Source organism: Budorcas taxicolor, chromosome 19, assembly GCF_023091745.1.
Source record: "Budorcas taxicolor isolate Tak-1 chromosome 19, Takin1.1, whole genome shotgun sequence".
In the NCBI taxonomy this organism is placed as follows: Eukaryota; Metazoa; Chordata; class Mammalia; order Artiodactyla; family Bovidae; genus Budorcas; species Budorcas taxicolor.
The window spans coordinates 49030057-49043361 of record NC_068928.1 but is presented as its reverse complement, the minus strand read 5'-3'; the positions used below and the strand labels follow the sequence as shown (position 1 = coordinate 49043361).

Here is a 13305-nt window from a genome sequence, read left to right as displayed (position 1 = left end):
GGGATCCAAGTTTGTCCTGTGGAAACGTTATGTCATAGTAACAAATGCTTCAGGATTAGTTTATTTCCAGCCCTGCAGAGGCTATAAATTGCTTCCTAAATTTTTATTTTCCAACATCGTGATGTTTATGTTGCTATGGTGGTGTGTCTCTTGCTTGGGTTGTCAAGATTGTCATTGGAAATAGATGGGCCAAAATAACCGCTTAACAGGTGGCTGTGCTTTGTGATGTTGTTTGTAAAACTTTTCTGAAGTCCAATGAGAGTAAATCACGCAACTGTGCCCTTTACTGTATTTTGTATTTTAGAACTTTCTTTTCTGTTGTTGTTGCAACACATTTTCCTCTTTCCGTTTTATAGATAACATTTCCCCTTTATCAAGCAGCACCAAGTGGATTTCCTGTAGTAACACAAGGCAAGATTTCAGTTCATTTTATTTAGCTGTGGCTGTTCCTTCCTTGTTTTGTGTAATTGGAACCCTCCTCCTAAAAATAATCCTTCTTTTTTTAAATCTGATTCTTTTTATAGCTGATGTGCTCTTTATTTAAATAAACCTCTTTTTAATATGCCATTGATATATATATATGTTAATACATACACATATACGTATATACACACATATTTTTATACACAGACTTCCTCCCCAATCCTGTGGACTTCCTCTGTTACTGACCTTTCAAAAATACTGAACACGGTACTCTAGAGCAAGGGTCAGTAAACTTTTTCTGTAGAAGGCCAGATAGAAATATTTTAGAGTTGCAGGCTGTAAGGTTGCAATGGCTAAACTCTGACCCTGCTACATGAAAGCAGGTGGAGACAGTACGTACATGAACGGGTATGGCTGTGTTCTGATAAAATTTTATTTATGGACCCTGAAATCTGAATTTCATGTAATTTTCACATGTCATGGAATATTTTTCTCTTGCTCTTTTTCACCCCATGCATAGCTCATGGGCCATATAAAAACAGGTGTTGGGTGTCTTCCCTAGTCCAGTGGTTAAGACCCCATGCTCCCAATACAAGGGGCCCCAGGTTCAGTCCCTGGTTGGGGAAGTAGATCCCGCATGCCACAGGTGAAAAAAAAAAACGGATCCCACGTGCTGCAGCCAAGACCCAGTGCAGCTAAATAAATAAATAATAAATATTAAAAAAAAAAACAGGTGTGGGCTGGCTTGGGCTCAAGGTATTGGAGGAGCAGTGCTGAAACTATGGGAAGTAGTTACTTCATCAGCTTATGCTCTGTTGATGCTTGAGCATTAGCATCGTCAGTTTTGGAAGCGGCATCAGTTTTGACTGATGAGGTGATCGGTTCACCCTGGTCTTAACCACGTGACCTCCTGGCAAAGCCGTCTCTGCATCCAGATTTTTGTTTGAAATCTACAAAAACAAGCAGCCTGATAGTAACAACAACCATTATCGTAGGACTTTGAAATGTAAATGTGATGAACAGCATCTGCTGATTTCGAGTTTGACAAAATGTTTTTGGTTCATGCTTCTGTTATTTACTGTGTTAGCTAGTCCTCTTAACTTAGTGCCAGATGTGATAAGCATAGCTTTCTGTCTTGATCCAACAGCGCGGCGACTTTTCAGTCACATCCAAATCCTAAAATATAGGTCATCACTAAGTAAGCACTTGGGTATAGAGATGAAGCCCTCAATTATATTAATAAGGTTAAGAATGGATTATTCACTACTTCCTCATTAGTTTTAATTTTTTTAAATAAGGTTCTTATGAGATATTTTGTGAAACAGTTTAACTACAATTATAATTTACCATGCAGAGGAGAAAATTTAGTAAATGGTAAAGCCCTTTTTTTTTTTTTAAGGGTACAAATGTTTACTTAAAATCATATATCTGTCTATGGGAACATTTACTTAGCAAGGCTTTGGTTTTTCACAAGAGAAGGGAAAACAGAGAGGACCAACATTTATGGAACTTTCTAGTATGCCAGGACCACTGTGTTTATTACCTCATTTCATCTTTGCAGTTATCCTTCAAAGCATTAGTCGCTCGGTCTTGTTCGACTCTTTTTGCCCCATGGATTGCAGCCCGCCAGGCTCCTCTCTCCGTGGAATTCTCCAGGCAAGAATACTGGAGTGGGTTGCCATTTCCTTCTCCAAGATCCTTCAAAGTGGATGCTTTTATCTACATTTTATAGATGTCGAAACTGAGGCTCGCTGGATTTGCCAAAGTCACCCAGAGAATCAGTGGCAGAGCTGGCTTCTGATGCACAGCACTTTGGCTACAAATTTCCATTTGCTTTCCACAGCCAAAGAGAAGTTGCCCCTCATTCTTTATCAAGTTATTTGTGTTAATTTAGATAGTTGATCCTAAAAGGGATATATGTTCCTGGAATGATATATTTCTGGAGTATATATCTGTAGAAACTGTGATATAAAATAAAAATATTGACCTTCTTAGTGGAAAGAGTATGTTCAAGTTGTAACCACTTGCATTTGCTGATCTTAGGTAAAACTGGAAACTAGAACCAATTTTCAATAACCTTACAGTGACATAAATCTTGAAGGAAGCCTTAATTGTTTTTAGAAAGCTTCTGTGTTTATCTAGACTGTACCTTGTAAAAAAGGCATTTCAAGATGTCATTATATGAATATTCAGAAACTAATAGAACCTAGATAAAAATATGTGATAATCTATAGATATCATTTATGTTGGGGCTTAAAAATACATTACTTCAAGTGAAAAACAAGTCTTGGAAACAAGTTCTTTACAATTCCATGTGCTTTTAATTCCTTAGCCTGAGTCCTTAAAAGCAGATTTATAAAAGGGAGATGAAACAACTTCTCAGGATACAAATTTGAAACTCTAAAAGTATTGATATTTTAATTGTGTGAAATTGATTCTTTAATTATAGCTGTTGCTGGGAATGACAAAACCCTTGCTGAGGTTATTCCATGAGGAAACTGGTTTTTTGGCTCTCCGGAGCTGGTGGCCACTCATGCTTTAGGTTATAAGCTCTTTGGAGGATGGTGATTGTCATGCCTCTTTCTAAAAAACGCTGCCTCTTTTTCTTTCTTTTTAATGGTGTTTTGCACACTGTGGTTTCTTAGTTAAGGTTGACTATGAATTTATGGTCATTTAACTTAAGATCACAAGTCTGTTCTCTGTGTCTGTATCTCCATTGTGTGTGCTTAGTTGCTCAGTCATGTCTGACTCTTTGTGACCCCATGGACGTAGCCCACCAGGCTCCCCTGTCCATGGGGATTCTCCAGGCAAGAATACTGTAAGGGGTTGCCATGCCCTCCTCCAGGGGATCTTCCCAACCCAGTGACAGAACCCAGGTCTCCCACACTGCAGGTGGATTCTTTACCATCTCAGCCACTGGGGAAGCATCTTCATTGCTGCCCTGCAAGTAGGCTCATCAGTACGACCCTTCTAGATTCCATATATATGTGTTAATACGATATTTGCTTTTCTCTTTCTTACTTCACTGTGTATAATAGGCTCTGGCGTCATCCACCTTAGTAGAACTGGTTCAAATGTGTTCCTTTTCATGGCTGAGTAATATTCCAGCGGATGTATGTACCACAGCTTCTTTATCCATTCATCTGCCGATGGTGGGATGAATTGGGAGAGTAGCATTTAAACATCTACTTTACCATACATAAAATGGATAACCAGTGGGAATTTGTTGTATGATGCAGGGAGCTCAAATCTGGTGCTCTGTGACAACCTAGAGGGATGGGATGGACTGGGAGGAGGGAAGGAGGTTTAAGAGAGAGGGGACATGTGTGTACCCATGGCTGATTCATGCTGTTGTATGGCAGAAGCCAACACAATATTGTAAAGCAATTATCCATCAGTTAAAAAATAAATTCAGATCCAATTTTTGTGTTGATTGTGGTTTGAAAAACAGGAAAAGGGTATATTAATTGCTCTTTTAAATGTTTTGTTTTCTATTGAATACCTATGAAGCAATACACCCATCTACTCATTTGCCCAGTTTAATAAGTAGAATGATAACAAGTTCATTTAGCCCTCTATGTGACCCCAACTGATCCCAGGCTGTCTATACACGTGGCATCCCAGAGGAGGTAGTCTTTAACAGCTTGCTGGGGTTTTTCTCTATTAACTTTTTGTCTTGAAATATAATTCATATAACATAGACTTCAGTCTTATAATAAGTGTACAGATCAGCAGTTTTAGTGTATTCACAAAATTGTGTAGCCATCACCACTCTTATTCCAGAACATTTCTACCATTCAAAAAGCAACGCTGTACCCACTGGTAATCGCCTCCCCAGCCCTTGGCAACCACCGATCTACTTTCTATCTTTACAGATTTGCGTGTTTCAGACATTTCATATAGATGGGATCATGCAATACATGGCTCTCTTTGCCTTAGCATGGCGTTTTCATGATTCCTTCATGCCGTGTGAGTCAGTACTTCATTCTTTTTTATAGCTGAATATTACTTTATTGTAGGGATATATCACATTTTGTTTTTACAGTTATCAGTTGATGGACCTTTGGATTGTTTCTACAGTTTCAGTTCTGCTGGATAGATACACCTAGAGGTGGAATTGCTGGGTCTTGTGGAAAGTCTGTTTAACTTATTGAGGAACTGCCAGAGTGTTTTCCACAGTTGATGCACTGTTTTACATTCCCACCAGTGGTATATGAGTGTTCTAGATTCTCTGAATCCTAGCCAACACTTGTTACTTTCTTTTTTAAAAAATAATTTTTAAAAGTATTTATTTATTTGGCTGTGTAGGGTCTTGCTTGCTGTGTAGGGTCTTGCTTGCTGCATGTGGGCTCTTTTGTTGGGGCTCATGAACTTTAGTTGTGGTGTTCCAGCTCAGTAGTTGCACCATAGAGGCTTAGTTGTTCCATGGAAGTGGGATCTTATTTCCTCAAACAGCGATGGAACCCATGTCCCCTGCATTGCAAGGTGAATTCTTGACCACTGGACCGCTAGGGAAGGTCCTCCTTTCTGTCTATTTTATTCTAGTCATCCTTAGTGGGTGTGCAGTTGGAGCTCAGTGTGGTTTTGAGGATGAGATGGCTGGATGGCATCACCGACTCGATGGACGTGAGTTTGAGTGAACTCCGGGAGATGGTGATGGACAGGGAGGCCTGGTGTGCTGAGATTCATGGGGTCACAAAGAGTCGGACACGACTGAGTGACTGAACTGAACTGAACTGAATGACGAGTAATCCGTCTAGTCAAGGCTATGGTTTTTCCAGTGGTCATGTATGGATGTGAGAGCTGGACTGTGAAGAAAGCTGAGCACCGAAGAATTGATGCTTTTGAACTGTGGTGTTGGAGAAGACTCTTGAGAGTTCCTTGGACTGCAAGGAGATCCAACCAGTCCATTCTAAAGGAAATCAGTCCTGGGTGTTCATTGGAAGGACTGATGCTGAAACTGAAACTCCAATCCTTCGGCCACCTCATTCGAAGAGTTGACTCATTGGAAAAGACTTTGATGCTGGGAGGGGTTGGGGGCAGGAGGAGAAGGGGATGACAGAGGATGAGATGGCTGGATGGCATCACCGACTCGATGGACATAAGGTTGAATGAACTCTGGGAGTTGGTGATGGACAGGGAGGCCTGGCATGCTGAGATTCATGGGGTCGCAAAGAGTCGGACACGACTGAGTGACTGAACTGAACTGAACTGAATGATGAGTAATACTGGACATCTTTTCTTGGGCCTATTGGCTATTTGCATATCTTGGGACACATTTCTATTCAGGTTACGTTGTCCTTTTATTGTTGGGTTCTAAGAGTTCTTTCTGTATTCTGGATGTTAGACCCTTATCAGGTAACATGATTTGCAAAAATATTCTCACATTCTGTGGGTTGCTTTTCCACTTTCTTGATAATGTCCTTTGAAGTGCAACAGTTTTAAATTTTTATTAAGTTCAAGGTATCTACTTTTTCTTTGATTTCTTGTGCTTTTGGTGTAATATTTAAGAAATCATTCTCTAATCCAATATCACAAAGATTTATACTTATGTTTTCTTCTAAGAGTTTTATCATTTAAGCTCTTATATTCAGGTCTTTGGTCCATTTTGAGTGGATTTTTGAATATGAAGTGAAGTGAAAGTGTTAGTCGCTCAGTCATGTCTGACTCTTTGTGATTCCATGGATGTAGCCCACCAGGCTCCTCTGTCCATGGAATTCTCCAGGCAAGAATACTGGAGAGGGTAGTCATTCCCTTCTCCAGGGGGTCTTCCCGATTCATGGGTCAGACCTGGGTCTCCTGCCTTGCGGGCAGATTCTTTACCATCTGAGCCAGATGTTTGAATGTGATAGAGAGTAATGATCCAAATTCATTCTTTTGCATGTGAATACCCATTTTGTCCCAGCATCATTTTTTAAAAGCCTATAGCGCCAGTATTCCCAGGTGGTCTCCCATCCAAGTACTTCCCAGGCTTGATCCTGCTTCACTTCCATGATCAGATGAGATTGGGTGTATTCAGGGTGGTATGGCCATAGACTCAGCATCATTTTTGGAAAGACTATTTTCCCCCTTATATTGCAGAACTCAATCTATTTTACTCAACATTTTGATCTTGAGATTGAAACACATGGCCCTGATTCATTCATTTTTATGGCTGTACGCTGCTGCTGCTGCTGCTGCTGCTGCTGTTTAGACTCTGTGACCCCATGGACCGTAGCCCTCCAGGCTCCTCTGCGCATGGGATTCTCCAGGCAAGAGTACTGGAGTGGTTTGCCATTTCCGTCTCCCAGGGATCTTCCTGACCCAAGGATCAAACCCGTGTTACCGCACTGGCAGGTGGATTCTTTACCACTGAGTCACCTGGGAAGCTAAGCCCTTATGGCTGTATAGTATCCTTCATATGAATCTGCCATACTGTATTTAATTCATTCTTCGATCCATGCACAGTGGGTTGTTTCCAGAGTTTTGCTTTTCTGAACACTGTGGCTGGTAACATACTTGAGCATGTGTTTTACTTCCCACGTGTGAGAGTCTTTCTGGGGAATATGCTTAGGAGTGTAGAGTTATGCACATGTTTCCCCAAAGTAATTGTAATATTTATGTTCCTATGAGCAATGTAGAAGAGTTTACATTTGGGAAAATTCAGTTTTTAGATATTCTATTTGTTTAGTGTCTCTTTGAAAAGTCATTACCTAAAGGAAAGAAGTAGTAAAATTTGCAAGTGGAATTTGCCTCTTAGGCTTCTGATATTTTATTAGCAAGAATTGTTCTAAACAAGCAAAAGGCCAATAGCTGGAGAACTGAGTATCCAATTAGTATCTCTGTAAATTTGTAAATATTAGTGTGAGGCTTAAACAGATCTTTAGCTGGTTGAGATGATGAAGCTTTTGCTAGTAGTAAATAAGGGTGTATGTTTGTTCACTAAAGCAACATCACTGCTAAGTCACTTCAGTCATGTCCGACTCTGTGCAACCCCATGGACGGCCCCCTACCAGGCTCCCCCATCCCTGGGATTCTCCAGGCAAGAACACTGGAGTGGGTTGCCATTTCCTTCTCCAATGCATGAAAGCGAAAAGTGAAAGTGAAGTCGCTCAGTCGTCTGACTCTTAGCGACCCCATGGACTGCAGACTACCAGGCTCCTCTGCCATGGGATTTTCCAGGCAGGAGTACTGGAGTGGGGTGCGATTGCCTTCTCTGAAGCAACATCACACCAACCTATTATTACTCTCTTATGTAGGGTCTGGAGCTACTATAGTGTAGCAGTTGGCAGAATCAGGGCACCAAGAGTAGAGGGGGGAGGCTTCCCTTTCTTGGAGCCCGCATATTAGTGCAGAATAGCTATGCTAAGACCAAATTTTGTCCATAGTGATGAGAAACATACCCTATCTCATCCTATAGCATTATGCGAAAGTTGACTGACAAAGTTGAGTAGGTGGTACCTAGAATCTTGAAGGAGATGAAAGTGTTCTCTGCTTGTGATTACAGGGAGTTACACCTGGAAAACACAACAGGCTCTATACTGGACCACCAGTGTGGTCCAGGTAGACGGGCGTCAACAGGGATGGCCATGTAAAAGGTGAAGAAAGGCCTTTGGAAGGTAGACAGATGGGAGATGCAGGCAGCTTACCTGGCAGCATCTGAGAAACATGTGGGAAAGTGCTCCAAGTCAGAGTGGGACTCAGGGACAGGATGTCAGTTACAAAGCAGGAGTGAGGGAAGAGGAGATTTGTAAGATGCCCCAACCCTAGGGGCACTCGAGTAGCTCATCAGGCCTTGTATTCCAGAAACTGAAACTCGAATACAAGGAGGCAGCTTGATCTCAGGAATAAGTTGATGTTATGCCTAGTGTCATAAACTGAATGATTATGTCCCTCCCAAATTCATATGTTGAAACCTAATCCCTAATGTGATGGTAGAAATGGGGTTTTTGAGAGGTGATTAGGTCATAAGGATAGATTTGTGTCATGAATGGGATTAGCATGCTTATAAAAGAGACCCCCAGGGACTTCCCCGGTGATCCAGTGGCTCAGACTCCAAGCTCTCAATGCAGGGGGCCTGGGTTCAATCCTTGTTCAGGGAACTAGATCCCACATGCTATAACTAAGACCTGGCGCAGCCAAATAAATAAACCCAGACCACCTTGAAGGTTGTCCCACTAATTTGAATAATAAGCCCAAACTCCCTAGCACATATCCTTGTCAGATGGACTCTCAACTCAGCTTTACAGCCCTATTAGTTGTCTTCTGCATTCAGACATTCATTGCCTGCCACACCAGGCTGTGTATATAGACAGCCCCAGCCCTTGTCAGTTGCCGTGCAGTTCAGAGCAGAGGTCTGCAAACTACATTCTGTGGGTCAGTTTTTGTTGTTTTTTTTTTTATCAATAAAGTTTTATGGGAACACAGTCTCATTGCTTCGCTAGCACACTGTCTATAGCCACTTTCTTACTACAGTGGCAGAGTATAATAGTCATGACAGCGTCTGCATGCTAAAATATTTGCTATCTTGTTCTTTAAGTTTACCACCCCCTGGCCTAGAGTTAGAAACAGGCAGCCAACCACAGAAAAGAAACACAAATGGCTAGGAACAATGACATGGTCACGAGGAATGCTGTGCCATAGAGAACTGCAGGCAGAGGGGAACCTCTTTCTGCAGGGTGCTCCCCATGCATCTGCGTGTACAGCCGAATTGAAATTCTCATCGTTTTCTAGCTCTCCTCTGTGTGTTTCTGACTCCCAGTCTTTGCCCGGCCTCTCCATCTACTATGCTTTTTTGTTACCATCCACTGCTATCAAAATTTTACCTTCCCCTCCACAGAGTCGGACACGACTGAAGCGGCTTAGCAGCAGCAGCAGCAGCTCAGGGGTCAGATGGGATGCTGCATTCTCAGAGAAAGTTTCCTGTCTCCTCAGCCATAATTCATTTCTCTCCTGCCTTTCTGTTTCTTTTTTTTCTTTTGGCTGCTGGGAACGTGGGAATCTTAATTCCCTGACCAGGGATTGCACCTACAGGCCTTATATTGGAAGCGCGGAGTGTTAACCACCGGACCACCAGGGGGTTTCCATCTCTTGCTTTTCTTTAGCTCAGGAACCTCTCTGGGTGTCACTTCCATTAGATATGAAGTTTCTTAATACCAAGACTCACATCTCATTCTTCTCCAAATCCCTATGGTCAACACACCCTCTTTTACAGTGAGTTTAAGTCTTTTTACATGACATTTAAAGTCCTCCAGGGCAGACTTCTCCCAGCCTCATCTTTTGCCCCTGTCCTATCCTTTGACCAAATCAAACTAATTATGGTTTTCCAGTGTACTATGTAGCTAACTTTTAATATCTCTTTTTATTGCCTTGGCTCTCTTGAAAAATCAGAGCTAATGAAATGTTGGCTATTACAGTTCTATGAACATGGTTATGTAATGGCCTTACAAGGCCCTTAATAAATGAAATCTAAAATGTTACATCTTTTGGAACCCAGAAACTCATTCAAACTTTATTCTCTTTGAAGATTTATAACATTTTTTGAAGATCATGTTGTCCTCTTCTTTCTTCTGAATGATTTGCCAGGAACTTTGGTTGAAAATGATAAAGTCCCAACTTAGATAGGATAAATACGCAATAGTCATGTCTTTTGGAAGGAAAACACTGACTTTTAAAAGTGACTCTCGCCTGAAAAACAAGCCTGAATGTTTTTTATACTTATGTGTAAAAATGTACTGCTATTCTTTGCTCTCATTTGTGTGTTGAAGAGTGACTGCAGAATTGAAGGCATGCCGATACCAGTGTCATGTATGTTTAATATGTAAAATAGCATGACAGTGACTAAACTCTTAGGAACACAGGTACTAACTCTAAAAAACTCATTTAACTTTCCAAATAATGCTTTGTCCTTTTCTGTAAGTGTGCACCCCTTTTCATTGTTCATATGAATGCTATTTTATTTACAGTGAAATTTCGTATAATTTCAGCCACTGCCAGATTAAGAACCTATGATTGCAGCTGTAGATAACTTAAACCTAGGGAAAACAAAACCGTCATGGGGAACTGGGCGAGATACAGTATATCTCTGCCTAGATTCTTCAGCCCCCTGCTTCTCAGTACTGGGATGCTGATATACCTGAATGGGGTCCTACCATATTTGAAAATGGCTTAGCTAGTGAAGAATCTGCCTGCAATGCAGGAGACCTGGGTTTGACCCCTGAATCGGGAAAATCCCCTGGAGAAAGGCATGGCTACCCACTCCAGAATTCTTGCCTGGAGAATTCGATGGACAGAGGAGCCTTGTGGGCTACAGTCCAGGGGGTCGCAAAGAGTCAGACATGACTGAGCGAGTAACATGAGCATGACTATGTGAAAAGTTCCGTTTTTGCTGCACCACACTCTTTTAAAATTTTAATTGTTTATGGCTGTGCTGGGTCTTCATTGCTGTGTGCGCTTCCTCTAGTTGCAGTGAGTGGGGGCTGCTCTCCAGTTGCGATGCTCAGGCTTCTCACTGAGGTGGCTGCTCTTGTTGCAGAGCGCGAGCTCTAGGGCACTCGGGCTTTAGTGGTTGTGGCACACGGGCTCAGGACTTTCAGCTCACTGGCTCTATAGCACTGGCTTAGCAGTTGTGGTCACAGGCTTAGTTGCTCTGCAGCATGTGAGATCTTCCGGGACCAGGGATTGAACCTGTGTCCCCTGCATCGCAGGGTGGATTCTTAACCACTGAACCACCAGGGAAACCCATTTGTACACTTTCAAAATAACTTCTCATCAACTGTCCTGCTGAGAGCATACTTTTGTACTTGGTACTGTGAAAAGTTCTCTCTGGTTTCCTGTAGACATGAAGGTTCCGACAGCTTTAGTCAATGGAAAGAGGCAACATATTAGGGTATTCTTCCCTTGGGAAGTATGTATGATAGATCTCACCAAGAGATGATTTGACTCTTAAGGCTACCAAGCACATAACCTCATTATCAGGAGATGATTGGGTAGTAGATTAAGGTCTGCTTATTACCTTGTAGACTGTTATAAAGCCCCCCATACCTATTTTGCACCCTCATGGACTAGCCCGTCAGGCTCCTCTGTCCACGGAATTCTCCAGGCAAGAATACTGGAGGGGGTAGCCATTCCCTTCTCCAGGGGATCTTCCCAACCCAGGGATCGAACCCAGGTCTCCAGCATTGCAGGCGGATTCTTTACTGTCTGAGCCACCAAGGGAAGCCCAAACCTATTTTGATTAGAGACTAAATTTCTAACTCGTTCAATTCGTTTGTTTATGGCAGCGCTGCCCTGCTGTTCCTAGGAGAAGACAATTTTACATTTAAATGGAATATTCTAACTTTGCCTAGTAAGTAATGACCTAGAAATTACAATGCAGGGAAATAGGATTTCAGTGTTTCATGAAAAAAGTTCCTATCACTAGAGCATCACATTTTTCATTCTTTGGCTAGGTAGGCAGATTTCTGCATGTTCCCTGAAACAGTCTTGCTGGAGGAGGAGGAAGCAAAAATGAAAGACATTAGCAACTGGGGATGGCAGTCATTTTAGGGACTCTGCTTAATATAAGTATGATGAAAATGAATACCTTTGACCAGAGAGAACAGGCATGACTGATGCCCTGGGTTGCATTCGGAGGTCTATCAGCCTGTGAGAACTTCATGCTACTTGGGTCTAGCTTGGCATTACTCAGTAACCCTTTCTTTTTATGCCAGCTGATCGGTAAGGAGCAGAGGACAGCACCCTCTTTGCCCAGATTAACACTAGATTGATAAGTCAGTAAATTAAAGCAGAGACTCTACTGTGGCTTGTAACCACGAGTAAAATCTTGCTTTGAGGAAGAAGGAGAAAAGGAGAGGAAAAAGGTGGACGCAAGAAAGTTGTCAGGGTCTTCTCGTGTGGCTTAGCCTCCATGCTCCCAATGCAGGGCGCCTGGGTTTGATCCCTGGTCAGGGAAGTCCTATGCTGTAACTGAGAGTTTGTGTGCACGGCTGAAGATTCCACATGTCACAACTAAGATCTGGTGTAGCTAAATAAACAAATAAAAATAAATAAATATTTGTTTAAAAAGAAAGTTGGCAACAGGAGGTGGGAAAAGACAGGCAGCGGGTGCAAAGGGTGAGGGAGAAGATAACTACGTGTGGTGGAGAAGTAGACGCTTCTCCGACTTGGTCGGTCAGCTCTGCTTCACTGGCATAGATTCTAGAAGTTTCCTAATTCTTAGAGCGTAGATAGGGTGTATTTCCTAGGAAAGACAGATTTATATCCAGCAAACATCATCTCAAGTTGCCGTGCCAGACTCGTGGATCCTTCTCTGAGTCCTTGTCTCAAGTTTTGCGGATTCAGTACATGCTTTAGAGCTAAGAGTGAAGCCAATCTTTCATCCTTATTTGGGATGCTTTCTAGTTTTGACCTTAAATATGGGATCAGGAGAATTCTGAGAAAGGGAAGACCCTCTTTTTTCCTGCATTACAGAGTCAATGGGTTCATTAAAAAAAAAAAAATCCTTTTATACCAGAATGATCCACCTCTGGCTGTACATAAAGCACAGAGTTATCGGAGACCTTTTTTCCCTTTGTGCTCTGAGCGCTTGACATCAGTCTGCCTTTGATCCCCAAGAGGGTAGCAGGAAAGCAATGCTTTTCACATTGGAGCTATAAAAAGGCACTCTGTGGAAAGGAATATATTGTATTGATCAGTGATCAGTGAGTCTTTTTTAATGGCATGCTTTGTTTTAAATGCTATTTGAAAACCTTCAAAGGAAAATTCTCAGGAATTATTAAGTCACGGCCTGTCGGCATGCCTCTGAATGCAGCCAGGAGCAATGGAGCAAAAAAAAAAAAAAAAAAAAACCTCAATGTGTAGCCAGATTTTTAAATTCTTGGAGACCCACAACGTGAATCCATT

At 42.0% G+C, this 13305-nt stretch overlaps 2 pseudogenes; one reads left to right on the top strand and one right to left on the bottom strand.

Moving 5' to 3' along the window:
* The window catches only part of LOC128065458 (RNA-binding protein 4B-like), a 45646-nt pseudogene that overhangs the window by 11806 nt on the left and 20535 nt on the right, over positions 1 to 13305 (top strand).
* Positions 6343 to 6460, bottom strand: LOC128065694 (uncharacterized; annotated as a pseudogene).